Source organism: Corvus cornix, chromosome 3, assembly GCF_000738735.6.
Source record: "Corvus cornix cornix isolate S_Up_H32 chromosome 3, ASM73873v5, whole genome shotgun sequence".
In the NCBI taxonomy this organism is placed as follows: domain Eukaryota; kingdom Metazoa; phylum Chordata; class Aves; order Passeriformes; family Corvidae; genus Corvus; species Corvus cornix.
In genome coordinates this window covers 44,242,563-44,256,494 of record NC_047056.1, presented here as the reverse complement: position 1 = coordinate 44,256,494, position 13,932 = coordinate 44,242,563, and the positions used below count along the sequence as shown (strand labels likewise).

At 47.3% G+C, this 13,932-nt stretch overlaps 1 long non-coding RNA gene across 1 annotated transcript; it reads right to left on the bottom strand.

The window, feature by feature from the left end:
- Positions 1 to 587: 587 nt before the first annotated feature.
- Positions 588 to 7,671, bottom strand: LOC109143536. The gene is made up of 2 exons (XR_002043780.2): positions 7,036 to 7,671; positions 588 to 1,662 (listed from the first exon to the last, which is right to left on the bottom strand). It is a non-coding gene; the product is annotated as an uncharacterized LOC109143536 (long non-coding RNA).
- Between the last annotated feature and the right edge of the window lie 6,261 nt (positions 7,672 to 13,932).

The window sequence follows — 13,932 nt, the reverse complement described above, 5'->3', positions numbered from 1 at the left end:
CAAAGAAGCTCACAGTAGTTATGTGCCTTTCATACAACTTCCTTAGGGCACTGCCAACTCCCCAAATGTCCTTTCTGCCTTGGATTTGTTCCTCTGGGCTTGTGTGTACTAACACTGTGAGTTAGCTAAAGTCTGTCTCAAAGTCCACTGTTTTGTCTTTGTGGGTTGTTTTTCTCTGCCTCCTTTCCTAGTAATCATGACTTCTAATACTTCAAGACCACTCTCACACCAGTTGCTTGTCACCATCACCGGCAAAATCAGTTCCCCTGTTCTAATTAGAATAAAAATTTTCAGAGTAGCTGTCCAGGAAGAAGCTGGAGAGATGGCAGCTGCAGTCAGTTCAGGGAAGAGCACAGACAGAGTACCAGAATAGAGCCAGACAGAAAAGTCCCTGCATATTTAGCACTTAGAATTACTTACCTGTGAACTTGTTTCCAGGAGATGTGGCTAATAGTGGTGGAAATACGTGTGTTACTTGTATAAAACATGAGCAGTAAAAGTATGTTATTAAAATACTTTCTCAGTTCTGTTTGTCTGTCTTAGGATGGTTTTATGGTCTTTGTACAATAAGAAGGCTTAGGCCTTACTAGCATATAGTTAATCTTCTTTATTCAGTTATGCATTGACACTAAAATGTGTTTTTAAACACAGAGATTCAGGCCAAGCAGAGCTGTTTTGTCTTCACTGCATCCGTCAATGAGCCAGACCCTCCAGCTTCTCAATGGCCAACCAAGATACATCTGGCCTTCAAGACCAGATTAATCTTTTCCAGACAGCTTTTTCCAGTGCACAGTGTGCACTGCTCCTGGTAATGTCTCACTCTAGCTGCATTAGTGCTACAAAAGCTTTCTTATGCAAAACTCCAAGCCAAAAACTACCTTTTTGGAACTGCTTGTCCTCTCTTCTCTGCTGCCATCCCACCCAAGCTTACACTCATCCATCCTGGGACTGTCCCTGGGTGCCTGCCCCTGTGATATTCTGGAAAAGCTCCCCTGAGTGGGGTGAAGGCAAGTTGGCTTTTGGCTGTTATCTGTGGCCCTGGCATGTTCCTGCTGACATCCCTTTAGGTACTGAGAGATTCGCCAGCAGGGTGTCTGGTAACTCTGCTGCAAGTTATTTTAATAACATTATTGATTTCATTACTTCACCGTAGTTTTGCTTCACTACATCAAGTCCTGGCATTAGGGGTGAACTAGCAGCTAGTTAATTCAGTATAAATGGTGTTTCTTTATGGGGCATCCAGAACTAAAGAGAGCTCCCAAAGCTGCCATGGATATTTGCCCAGAAGCTGGGATGGTTGCTAAAGAAGCTGTTGGCTTTAATGCTCCAAACAACCATATGAGGACAGCCTTATAACTAATTCCTCTTGACATAATTGTATAAAAAGAAAACAACCCTTCCACTATTGTAGAAGAGCTATGATGATACATCAACAGCTGGTATCCTTGCAAGCAGTCTGATTTCTGTTCTTTGTCTAGAAATTGTTGATCTAATGTGTCCTCCGATGGTTGCTCTTTGAGTCATAGGAAGCTCCTTGGGAAAGTGCAGAGACCTTCAGACCTCAGGGAGAATAAACTGATCACAAGTGGTTGATTGGGTGAACCACGGCGCTAACACTGCATATTCTCCTACTAGGATGGGTCTTGAAAAGCCAGTTTCTTACTAAAAAGAAAAAAAAGCCCAAATTTACAAAATTCTGTCACAGTGCATCCTTCTTTTATGGTCTAATTCAGAATCAATTCTCATCAGCTGGAGAACACTCCTGGTCATGCTCGTGGTTTTTTGATCAGACCGTACAATGCTTAAAAACACCTGTGAAGAAAAGGTGGGAAGATTTGAAAGGTTTCCCCATAAAGACATGGATGGGTAATGTATTTTCTAAATACATACCTAGAGGCTTAGACAACTGGTGTATTTGCATCAGCCTACTCTGATTAAAAGAAACCACACTACTGGAAGCAGAGAACCCCCCTGAACCTATAGCTCATCTTCCCTGAAGTAAAATCAAAAGTAGCAGTGCCAACTCATGGTTTCCTAAAACAAAGCATCTATAAAAAGTAACTCACCTGAGGGAAAAGCATGTTGTAACAGGTAGTCTTTCCACTGCTCCTCTGAGAACACCCAATGGTCCAAACCCCTGCACCTACCCCCCACTGCTCAGATCTCCTGCTTTGCCAGGAGAGGACTGAAAGCCACACGTCAGTCCCAGGACTCAACCTGCTATTGACACATTTGCAGAAGTAGCTGGAAGGACAATTTACCCTACCTCTTCCCTACTGTTTTTTTTGTTCCAATAATTCAGTTCATGTCCATCCTGAAGAATTAGTTCACCAAAGAGCTTACCTGGTAGGAAACTGAAGAATTCTGGAGAGAAAATAAGTCTTAGTTAATAAATATAAAAACAAACAGCTCAGTAATGTGGAATATGAGTTCCAAATTTACATTTAAAACCTTTCAAAACTAAACCATGGAAGTAAGGCCTGACTTCGGTAACAGTGCTTAGAGTGAAAAGCCAGCATGGAAAAAACCTAACTGAAAATTCATTTGAAAATGCTTTCATAAAAATAAGAATCATAAGAAGCAAGCTGGAATATAAACCAAATTTTGCAGTAGTACTTTACAAATTGTCTTGATTTTGGAAGGATGCAGAGTGCATGCTAAGATCAGCTGCCTGCCCAAACAATTGTATAATAAATGGCATTATGTTTTTCATCCCCAGCACAATCTCCAGCCATACAGTGCTTTTATTTATTAGGAGAGTGTTCAGCCACAATGACAGCTGAAGTGAGGAAGGAAATGGCTTCAAGAACATGGAAAGAATCCCATAAGGTTAAGGGAGTGAAATGGGGAAAGGTACTTTAAAGTACAGGTGGTGATGTAAATTATTGAACATTTGAAATGTTTACCCTTGGTAATTTTAATCACATTGTGAAAGCAATCACTCATGTTTTTGTGAGCCACTTGATTTATTGGAAGCTTTACACCATCAGTTGCAGCTCAGGAGCCAGCCCAGCACCCGGGCTGTAGGCAGGACATGCCGGGTGCTGCAGCACACTGAGCTGGCTCAGAGCCACTGCTGCCAGGTACCCACCACCAGAAAAACAGCAGCAATCATCCAAAATGGGGCACCGATGCCCAGAAACATTGAAGTTGACCCATGAATTCTACATGGACACCAGAGAGCATCCTCAAAGCCATCCCTTTCTCCAAGGGGGACATGCTCACCTGCAGAGTCGTGCTGGGCTGAAGGCTAGGGGCTGGTGGTTGGGTCTTCTTTGCTTTGTGCAGGGAATGAGCTGAGCATGTCTCAGTGTGCAGCATCTCTGACTCTTTTCAGAGATGCCTGCTGGGGTTTAGCCACCTCCTGGGTGTGCTGCTCCAGGGCCAGGGCCATGGAGGTGCTCCCTCAACCTCCAAGGACACCTGGACCATGGCAAGATGGCCTGGGAATGAAGCTGGTTTTGAAGCATCCCATGGAGATTGTGCCTACAGAGAACTGGAAGGGCACCTCAGGGTGCTTTATGCAAGATGAATATTGTCAGACACATAGCTGCTTCACAGATTTGGTCACATTTCCTTCCACACTGATTCCACCTCCTGCTGTTCTTCACGCACTGACTTATCTTGCCACTGTATTTGGAGATTTCTCTTGTGTTTGTTATCTAAAAATAACTAAATTATTTTCCTTGATGCCATTTCTTACCAAAAAAAGAGTTGTTGACTGAACTCTTGTATCATTAGCGAGTGCTACCAAATGTCACCCATAGTATATCACAATAAACACAGTGATATAGGCAAAAAAGGGTTAGGATAAGCAGGTGATATTTCAGTGTGATTAAAGCATGAACATATCTAATGCCTGTCAAATGACTGGATCTCATTTATATAGGCAAGATTTTGGTGACCTGCCAGAGCTGATGACAAAATATTCCTCACCCATTTCTTTTCTTTTTTTGCTTCTTTTTCCCCTTAATTGACTTAGTTGGATTTCCAGAAGCTACATGACAGATCTTTTGCTGGGAGTTTTGTCTTTATCATTATTGAGGTAGGTTCTGATCTTAAATGTTTAGCATTTGAACCACTCAGTCTTCCTGAATCCGATTTCAGCTATAAACTGAATATGGTACGTAGTGGCATAAGCACAGTATGCTTGTTGGGGCAGCTTTTTGCCTTTTTCCTGAAACAGATTTAGCAGATCCATAGGCTGAAGGATTTTCCCTTTACTCAGTCATCATCCTCTCTACAAGGAAATCTTTCCCTTCCATTGGAGTTCCCAGTGAGGTCCATGCTCTCATTTCTGTTCCCTGAGGGGTGACTGTAAGGTGATGAAAAAGGCAGCATGACTGGGCACCACTCTCTCTCAAACTACCTCCTGCCCACACATCAAATTCCCCTTGCTGTCAGTCAGTGTAATTACCATAATATAAACATTGTCCTGAATGCTATTAAAAGTGCAAATGATGTCCATCTAGCCTGAGGAATGGCAAATAAGCAGTTCCTTTGCAGCCCACTTCCTCCTGGCCCCAGCACACATTGTGCAGATGATGTTCTGCTGTGACAGGTTTGTGAGCTCTCAAAGTTGCATCTATTTTTTTCTTAATCTGAGCAATGAAGCTGCAGACTTAGAACATAACAGCCATTTAGAAACTGTATGACTTTCCCTAACTGTCTGTAACAGTTTCAAGATAAGTCATTTTAAAAAGAATTACTTTAAATGGAGACTGCTTTAAACCAGACCTTTGTACTTCTTGTTTTTGCTTTTATCTTGGCACAGATGCTTACCCTCTCTCCAGCTTCTTTGTAGAGTTCATTATGCAAAGGCAAAGAAGCTACACTAACATTGTAATTTTGTTTGGCAAGGTGAGCCACAAAACATATGCTGTGTCATGCCTTTTTATTACTGTGCAAGAATTGCCAAAGCAGCCTAAAGGAGGAATCAAGGACACGATCATTGTGAGGAAAAGAGGAAACAGTCCAGTTTTACAACACTCAGGCTTGTAACCACTTGTGGTAGATAGTTTCAGAACTGGTTTAATTTTAAATTATTTTCTTACCAACTGACAACAGCTTTGAAGTGACTGGTGTTTAACACCACCACTTTCTGATCCACACTGAGTAATTTTTCAGTGCCTGGAGATCCAAGCCCTACCTGTGAAGTGGGCACTGTGTAGGCTGAGACTGCCCCATCCTCTCCCTGCACCAGGAGATGGCACATCTAAAGCCAGCCCAAGCCAATAGAGAAAGAGAGCCTCCTTGAGCAGGCACTGACATCCCTTTTCCACAACAGGGAGGACGGCATGTTGCACCTTATTCTGATCATGCTCCAAGAGCAAAACCTGCACTTCTCAGTCTAGACAACCTGTAATCAGGCAAGGGAAGAGCAGGCAAAGGGAACAATTAATGGGTGTGATCTCAGCCTCTTGCAGCCTGCCTTAAAAACCTCCAAGGACTGGTTTTATGAGTGGGCATCTGTGGGAGCACAGAGGAGTTCCCCCATATCCATGTCTCCTCTGGGGGCCACCCATGCCATGAGTGCCCCACTCCTGCTCCCTTCCCATGCTGTGCTTTCACTTGAAGGGGATAAAGGAAATTATATGGCTGGAAAAGAACCCAAAAGGTAAATTATTTTTAACTTGGTCCCAGATGTGAGCCTCCATGCAGCCCCAGAGCAGGGCTAGGTATGAGCAAGAGGTTTGAGAGGGGAAGAAGGCAGTTTTCACTGTAACGAAAAGTCCCGTTGCAACATCTCCCAAGTACTTTGGTTGCAATTCCTCTGAGCCCAGCTGAAACTTTGGAAACAGCTTGAAAGAAGCGGCTGTGCGGAAGGAGGCCCGGTGCCCCCAAGGGGAGCAAACCCCAGGCACAAGTACTGGCTGCCCACCCATCCCACACCTGCTGCCTGTATTCCACCAAGGGTAGGTAGCGCTGGCAGGAAAGGAGAGGGCAGAAGCAAAGGGCACAACTCCCTTCACTGCTCGGTCCCAGATGTGGTGAACCTTCGGAGGGCAGATGGAGGAGAAGAGGAAGAGACATTCATATTACAGTGTACAAAAGAGGTAACGAAAGTGTGGCGATGCCAGTCACTCACTGCATGCCACGGAAACACAGGGGCAGCCTCACCCTTTTCGTTGAAGCCAGGGTGTTTGTTGTGTTGAGGGGAGCAGGAACCACCCCAGCCAGACCCCCCCTTGCCTCCAGCCACTGCAGGCTGGCATAGGACAGGGGGATTGGTGGAGGCAGATGAGATGGGGGGTGTCTCTGGGGGTGGTTGCTGATCTGTTAGGCTGAGTCAGGCATGAGACACTTCTACGAGCTGGGAAAACACCCAAAAAGGAGAAGTGGAGATGTTTGCCTCCCCAGTCAGTTTGCTCGCCATTAGTGTTTTCCTACTTCCCTGTCCTAAGTAAACACACTTTTTGTATGTCAGACTTCAAAGAAGTGATAACCAGCTTGGGGCAAACGCCTGTGGGAAAGGGACAAGGCAAGAATGCCTTGACAAATGCCCCAGCACCAGGCTTGTTCCCACCCTGCTGGTGGCCAGGCACAGGCTGGAAAGGCAGAGGCTGGTTAAAAGCAATGATGCCTGTGAAGTTCAGATATGCAGGGAGCGATGAACAGGTTTGCAAGTTGGAGCTCAGAGAAGGAGAGCACAGCAACACCAGTGTGATGGGAATAAAAGACAGGTTTCCTCAGAGACACAAACGAAACCTCACTGTCCCACTTAGAGCTGCTCTCAACACCACATATGGCAGGTGTCTGAAGCAAGGCAGTAACACTGAACATGTCTCTTCAAAGGACAAAACACAGAAGAAACTTTCCATATATCATTTTTTTGTAACTCAGACAAAATGCCAGAGAGGCTTCTTTGATTGGCCTTCCTTTCTCCTCCCAGGCGAGGACACGGAAGGGACACTGGCCCGTGGGACAGGAGATGTGCTGCATGGAGCACCCGTTCCCAGCACATTTGCTCTGACAGCCACCCTGGTCTCTGTGGATTTTGGAAAAAAGTTACCACTGCGGAAATCTGTCACTTACATTTAATATCCTGTTGTCTGTGAGATGCAGTCCTTTTGGGAAATTCAGTCCTGGCAGTTAAAAATAAAGCAGCCGTGTGGAAATAGACAAACAGCTCTGCCCCTGTGCACCCAAGCCAGCATGCCTGGAGTCCTCAAAGTCCAGCCGTACTCAGCCCAGATCAAGTCCATTCCCCACAGGAGAGCTGTTCTGGAAGCTAGCTGGAAATGCATCCCAGCAGAACAGTATCACCCACAGCATTTACCTGCAGTTGATGTGGAGTTACAGTGACATGAGACTTCTCTATGGCTGCACCAGGCTATTTTAAATTCGAGGCAGGCATAAGGCATGTGACAGTACATGTTGTTCATGTGGGGAAACTCTTTCGTTAATATTCACGCCTTGGGACTGGCCTAGGGTAGACAGTTTTTTTGAGCATGCGACACATTTAAAATGCAGGCTTGCCTTTAATGCCTGGAACATTGATGCAGCTAAAATCATTGGTTCACCTAAAATCAGACCTTCAAAGAAACCCCATTTCCTCTGAGCACCAACAGACTTACTTGTACGGGTAGAAATATTCTTGATCTTCAGTCACCAAAGGCTAATCTCTCTCAGAGTGAAAGAAAAAGTAAAACCTCAAGAAGCTGCGGGATGTGTGGGAGGTAATTTTTATATCTGAACAGTTATTTGAACCAATACAGCAGTATAAAAACATGTCTCCACCCTCCTTTTGCTCTGGAAACAGAGTTTAGAGGATTTCGAGGACACGTGGGTCTCCAGGCCACACTGTCAGGAATTCGTACAGGGTTGGACGCAGAAGTGACACATGTCCGCATGGCCTGCGCTGCTGTCGGAGCCCCGGGAGCTGCGGGAGGCTGCGGTGCCCGGACCGCAGCAGCGGGCTCCTGCAGCGGCACAGCTGCCCGCCGGCTCGCCGGGCAGGGCTGGTGCTGGCAGGCCGGGTGTGCAGCCCGTACCCAGGCACGGCAGGGCGGGCAGCCGGGGCAGCAGCCGCGTGCCCCTCACGCCGAGTTGTCTCTGCCTGTGAGTCACAGCCCTGACTCATGAGCTGCTGTGGATTAAGCTGTAATTTGAAGATGTTGCCGCCTACATCTGTCTGCACTGCTCCTCTCCCGGAGGTGGCAGAAACACTCACACAGTCATCTCAAAAATTCGGCCAGACGTGCTAGTTCAAACCCCAGGTGAGGGCAGGTTAGGCTGAGTGAGGAGGCGAGCACACACCTTGCAGCAATAAACCCGGGAAGGAGGTTTCCATCCCACTCAGAGACTGGGAGATGTCTGCCGCTCCCGCCTGCCAGCTCCCGGCCATGGCTCTCACTGGCTCCTGCCATGGCTCTCTCATCTGCCCCCTGCCCAAACCCCTTGCCTGGCCCCAGCACCTCATGGAAAGGTCTCTCTGCTCACCTCACACACCACGGGGGTCCTCTAGCATCTAAACCCGGGGCAGGTGTTTGTCAAAGGCATGTGTTAACGCTGTAACAATCATGAGCACCATTTCTCTTGCCATTTGTATTGCCTTGGAAAATTAGTTATATTGGGACCTAGAAACATTTGCACTGACATATATTTAACTGAAATAGCCAATTAAACTAAGATTGCTTTGATTTAAGTGAAAATTAAGACAAGCGGCAGTACCCAGGATAAGACTGATCAGGATTATTTGTGAACTCCCAGGCACATTTCTGTTGGAAGAGCCAAAATTCTGCACCACGTGCTTATTCTGGCTCTCAATTTTTTTTTTTTTCTGGCATTAAACCACCTGTTGGAAGACAAACTGTGCCTTATCCAGCATAAAGGCAGCCAGCACACTTGTCAACAATTTCTGAACAAATGGAAGCATGCACTTGTACAGGATCAGCACTTTGCACCAGGAAGCCACCGTGTTTGTGATATTTCGTTGGAAGCCATAAAGCCAGATTTTTTTCTTCTATCAGTAGCTCACGTGTGCAATGCCTTAACTAAAATGGTTTAACCTCGGCCCCTTGATTACAGCAGCATAACCCCTTCCCACAGGCCAGTCCTCAGCTTTAGGTTAGTCATTGCTTTTGGTTTACACATAGGAATTTTATTTGATGCGGGAGCAGATAAGCAATGCATCTGCTCAGTCATATTTCCCCAGCGTCTCTCCCTTTGTTCTTTTGCCTTTTATCTGCTGAGTTCTCTCTGCAGAGATCCCTGCCCTTGCCCTGCCGCTTTTCCCTTATTTTCTAAGCTTGCCCTTGCCCGCCTCTGCTTCTGCAGGAAAACAACCAGCCACTCGCATTTAGCAATGCCCTCGCTATTTACTGATGTCAGTTCCCCCGCTCAGAATTAATTTCCCCTTTGTTTGCCTTAGCTAGAAAGGGCTGTGAAATTTGCAACAGCTTCTCCCTAAATGAGAATAGGGAAGAGAGAAACTCTGCATCCCTGCACGTGGCAGCGCCGGTCATCCCACGCCGCTCCCTTCCCTGCCCGCAGCTCTCCCACACTCGAGGTAGGGGTGTGCGATGGGGCGTGCTGTGCATGCTGAGTCACCGCCTGGGGTTAACACACCGGCCTTGCTACAGCAAAGACCCATTAGTGGAACAAAAGCGATGCTGACAGTTCCCAGTGCACAGCTCACGCTGATTAAAGGCCAGCTTGTGTCTCCGGGGGAGGAGGGCAAGAAGGGTGCCCGGGGCAGCCGCAGCGCTGACTCAGCCAGAATTGCCCCCCTCAGCCCTTCTGTGGGTGCACGGAAGCTTCCTTGGCACCCGTGCCAGTTCTACAGCATGTAGGTCTGGTGCCTTCAGGAGCAGCCCCAGGATGGGCTGGAGCTGGACAAGACGAGGCAGGCAGGGAAAGAGATGCTCCTGCCCATGCTGTGCACAGCAGGTGTCCCAGCTGGGACACATTTGCTTGCTGGAGTAGTCTGCAAAAGAAGTTGCTATAGGCATGAATATTTAAATTTCCTTCCAATGGGTATCAAGCCAAATTCCACATCTCAGTTCCAGGGTGAATCAGGATGATCAGACACGCTGCTTCACCGAACAGAAATGTAGAGGTGAGACCAAATGCCAATGCCTTCCTCCAGAGGGGACGGAGTGCCTGGCCACTGCAGATGTGGTGCTATTCTAGCTACTAATTCAGCAGAAAGGGAGGAGGAATCATAGCCCTGCAGGCTATTGGGTTTTTTTCATCTTTGCTTGGAGGGCTTACCTGGCAAAGCTGTTCCCTAGGGTCAGCAAGTTAGTGAACAGTGTCTGTTGAACAGACAACCTGTGACTCTTTTGCAAAGCTCCTCTGCTGGGTGAACATGACTTGTCTCTGTGAAATACTGCTATTCCCTTGGGAATATGTGCTCTGAGAATGGGACAGGAAAGAAAGAGGCAGCTAGACCTTCCCACCTTCTGGGATCTGCTTAAAAAAGGGCAGGGAAGTGTGTTTAAATTTTCTTTTCTTTTTCTCTGGGCCAGCTAGACTGGTCCTGGGCCCTAGATGGATGGCACTGTATGCCTGGGTAGGGCATCCTGGGATAAGTATCCCAGTCCGGTCCTCCAGCATTGCCCAGCACCTCGCTCCCCCCTGGCAGGACTGCACTGCTGCAGCTGGTCTCTTCAGGTGCATTGCACCAGTGCTGGCTTTCCAGAGCAGCCTTCCCCAAGCCACAGTTTGCTTTGGTTGTGCCCCAGCTCGGCAGCCCTGCAGCAGGCAGCAGAAGCGTGACGTGCAGACAGGCTTCAGCAAGCCGTGCCTGACACTAGATCCAATGCCTGGAGAAAAATGTCCTAATCCTGCCAGGTTTGCTCCTTACTGGCACCCACGTGAGCTAATCCTTCCCAGTGTGTACCCAACCCTCCCGTTTCCTTCCCTGGGAAAGCTGTCAGCCTTCTTACCTGGCAGCATTGCACTGGGCGGCGGAGCTGCCACCCATGGGGAGACCGGGTGCCACCCCTGCCATGACCTGGGCTTCCAGGCTGCAGAGACGGGCCAGCACCGGGGGCTGCCCTGGCTCACACCTCAGCGGCTTCCTCTGCAAACCTAACAGACGCTCACAGCAAAGAAACAGAAACCAAACCAGAAAAATGAGGCATCTGCAGAAATGCTTTATTGGTGGACTGTTGCTGGGTACTGCTGGTTCTGTTGGGGCTCCCTGTTCCTGTCGGGATCTACCTTTGCTGCTGTTTGCAGCCTCCTCAAGCTGCCTCTCCAGCACGAAAGCACACAGCGATCACGGCAGTGATCCCTGGGGATATTACTGCACGATGGGAAAAGCAGCTGCAACAGTGGTTGGGCGTGATGCTGAAGAAGTCATCTTCCTACTGTGTCCTTAATACAAATACTCTTATGGAAAATGAATCAGCCCTCTTTGGGCTTTTTTCCAGAGGCCCTTCTGACTAATTTTGTCCAAAACAGCCAGGCTGACCCTGCACAGCAGTGTGACGGTGGCAGACAGGACCTGCTCACGTTTGGGTGGAGGCAGGGAAAAACTGTTTTGCAGGCCTGCCCAAAAAATCCTCAGGCTGACTCTGCCAAAACCCACACCAAACATATGGTAAATGAAATCGCTGGCAGGGAGCTGGCTTGGACGGCAGGAGTGTTTCAGCACTGTGGACTGCTTGTTAGCTGGCCTGCATTGTATTTATGCTGCTTTAAGCAGCTCCATATTTAAGGAAGAGAAGGCAAAGGAGAGGGCAGTGCCAATTTTTTGGGTGTACTTTTGATGCCTCTCCATGCACATTATTTTTCTGACGATGTTAGTATGGTCACAGTGCTTGTCCCATCCTGTGGTTAAGAGCATACCAGCATCACAGAAGGTTTCACCTCCTCATATGGCAACAGTCTCCTGTAGAAAAGCAGACAGAAGGGTTTTTCTCTCTTGGAACAGGGACTCTGCCTATTTCACCATATGAATGTCCTGTACATTTCATGGAGCTGATGAAATCACGTACAGATGGGATCCATCTTAACAATGGCTCTTATTCACAGGGCAGGTTTCTCTGTGGCATATCTTGGGCCGTATCCCAGCTTGCACAGCCATATCAACCAAATGCATCCACAGAGCCAGGCAAATTTCTGAGAGGATACCAGATGCAGAGATGCTGTGCACCTGCTGCTGTGAGCAGCATGACTTACTTGAGCAGCGGTTTGGCCCCTCTGGAAATCTGAGCCTTGGAGTCATGGCAATAAACACACCATTCCTCACATGACAGCCTTTAAAAGGATTCAGGTACCAGATACCATTTCCAGGATGCTGCCAGGTGCTGTGGAGAAAGCATGGCAGAGCAGCAAGACCATAAGAAAGAGGTGCCTGATGTCTTCTGAAATTTGACAGGCTGCCATAACAACAGCTTTGGTGGCTACAGCTACTAAAGGAGGATGGAAACAGAGCAGACAAATAGCAGCTCCTTTTCTTGAGTCTGGGGTGTCATTTTTCCTCCTGGAGCTAGAGTGATGGAGTGCCAGGGGCAGAGCTCAGCTCCACCTTCATGGGCAGTTTACCACCACCCTTTGCATGCTGTGGCTTGGAGCTCACCCATTCCCCAGCCGTACCCCATCTCTTAGCTTCTCCTATCTCTCTGCAGGCTATGGAATCCTGACTATTGCACTGGCAAGGGGCCTTTTCAAGAGAAAGCAGGGGGACAGACACTTCAGAGCTGCTGTCCTGCTCCTGACTCCATGGGCACACCTTTCTGGGGCTGAGTGATCATCTAAGTCAACGGAATGACCAAATCCCACATAATCTGTTTGTTCAATAACCCGATCTGGACAAGGAAAATCAAAGTTTTAGAGCAAACTTTTGGGCACAATCCAGCCCAAACATGCATCAATAAACCCTTCCCCCTGCTTTTCCTTTCTTGATGTGCATTCAGCACTCAGCAGTACCTTAGAAACATCTCACTATCTGCCTATGCTCAAAAGGACAAAAAACAACAACAAAAGGAAATATATAGAGGGATGACTTAAGAGAGTTTGGAAATTGCTTCCCATACGAAACACTCCTTTAGTCACAGGCACAAAAAAACATCAAAATTCCCTGCCTCTAATGTAAACAACAGAAAGAAAAAGTCATCTGGAAGGACAAGATGATTCATACTGAGGACCTGACTCGTAATATTCATCTGTGTTGAAATTGCCTCTGCAAGATGACTGCATGTGAAAGCAGCACCAGCGAAATCCCAGCTTCTGCCACGAGAAGTATCATTAGCGGCGAAGTGGTGTGGTGAGACTCCAGTGGCACAACCCTTGCTCGGGTGAGTAATCGTGAGCCATCCGACCAGTCCCAGCTAAAACAGCACTGTCATTCAGGTAAAACTGCTTTACGTAAGGGCACCTGCAGCAGACTGGAGCACGCTCAGGCTTTGCAGCCCTCTTCAACAGCAAAATAGAAGGGTTTTTTCTTGGCCTTGCAAAAATTCCTGCTGAGGGCTTCCTTATAAAGATGCTGCTCAAGCTGAATGCTTGAGGAAGACTGGAAAATTTGGCCAGTCTTTTCCTTTATGTTAATTGCCCTGAGCCAAGCAGTAACAGGGAAAAAAAGGCCATGCTGACTTTATGCATTGTTAGGAGATACCTTCCCCTGCACATTTGAATCTGTTTACTTAATCTTCCAGGCCTTTACCCATGAATATTAAATTCCTTGATCACTATGCATTAGGAGTCATCTTCACACCATCTGTTTGTATTTGTCATCTAACCCTTGTAAATAATAAAATGTACTTTTTGTTCTCAAGTTCATGGATCCTAGCAGGAGAGCAATTACTGTTGAGGAAAAGTACTGTGTGAAACTACTGGCAGTGACAGGACTCTTCTTTAGCCCCCCATCTTGCCTCTATACAGTAATTAAATGAAGGCCAGGATCTGGCCCAAAGAGCGATGCTTAGCTTCCATGGTTTCTTTGAAGGGCCAGAAGAGATGATGGAGGGCTCTGCATCT